This window comes from Octopus sinensis, linkage group LG25 (assembly GCF_006345805.1).
Source record: "Octopus sinensis linkage group LG25, ASM634580v1, whole genome shotgun sequence".
NCBI lineage: Eukaryota > Metazoa > Mollusca > Cephalopoda > Octopoda > Octopodidae > Octopus > Octopus sinensis.
In genome coordinates this window covers 5947549-5948849 of record NC_043021.1, presented here as the reverse complement: position 1 = coordinate 5948849, position 1301 = coordinate 5947549, and the positions used below count along the sequence as shown (strand labels likewise).

The 1301-nt window shown below is 43.7% G+C and overlaps 1 non-coding gene across 1 annotated transcript; it reads left to right on the top strand.

Annotated features, from left to right (window-relative positions):
- Positions 1-928: 928 nt before the first annotated feature.
- Positions 929-1001, top strand: Trnav-uac. The gene has a single exon. It is a non-coding gene; the product is annotated as a tRNA-Val (tRNA).
- Positions 1002-1301: the final 300 nt, after the last annotated feature.

Below are 1301 nucleotides of genomic sequence, written 5' to 3'. Positions count from 1 at the left end.
TAGAGTAATTTCTACTCTTCTCCTCTGGAAGCCATCTACTCGCAATACCAGAGGGCGCACACTCTCCTACCCTGATGTAATCTCCAGGGATACAGGCATCCAGCAACAGGACCTCCGTAATGCCATGATGGACCGTGAAGTCTGGCGTAGCATGGTAAATTCCATTGTCTCGACCACGATCGAACAATGATGATGATGTCTTCATTAAAATTTACCACTAATTTACAAGTCGGTAGACCGTGAAGAATACATATATTCCAGCTGTCCATATTCTATCCTGGAATACTTTGGGTGTGTTCGGATCCGGAGAGAGGTGAATCCCGTCAAGTTTTAAATCGCTGAAGATCACGACGGTGCCCATAAAACTCCAACAAAGGTCGAAGTCCTAACGTAAAACCAGCATTTAATATATTTTTCACAGATAGGCGCAGGAGTGGCTGTGTAGTAAGTAGCTTGCTTACTAACCACATGGTTCCGGGTTCAGTCACACTGCGTGGCACCTTGGGCAAGTGTCTTCTACTATAGCCTCGGGCCAACCAAAGCCTTGTGAGTGGATTTGGTAGACGGAAACTGAAAGAAGCCTGTCGTATATATGTATATATATAAATATGTATGTGCGTGTATGTTTGTGTGTCTGTGTTTGTCTCCCTAGCATTGCTTGACAACCGATGCTAGTGTGTTTATGTCCCCGTTACTTAGCGGTTCGGCAAAAAGGGACCGATAGAATAAGTACTGGGCTAACAAAAGAATAAGTCCCGGGGTCGATTTGCTCGACTAAATGCGGTGTTCCAGCATGGCCGCAGTCAAATGACTGAAACAAGTACAAGAGTAAAGATAGATGTAAGGGGAAAAACTCTGAAGCCATTATAATGGCAACACTGCTGCTTATATTTTATAATAGTTAAATCGAGACGGCTTTTCGTCAAGTGGTTTCGTGGTGTAGTGGTTATCACGTCTGCTTTACACGCAGAAGGCCGCGAGTTCGAACCTCGCCGGAACCTACTTAGTTTTTTTATTATTTTATAAATGCAATGAAATGGTTTCTATAAAAAGCTATTAAAGCAGTTAAGGGGATTACTCTTATTCTTTTGCTTGTTTCAGTGATTTTGATTGCGGCCATGCTGGAGCACCGCCTTTGATCGAGCAACTCGACCCCAGGACTTATTCTTTTGTAAGCCCAGTACTTATTCTATCGGTCTCTTTTTGCCGAACCGCTAAGTGACGGGGACATAAACACACCGGCAATGCTAGGGGGACAAACACAGACACACAAACATACACACACACACACACACATATAT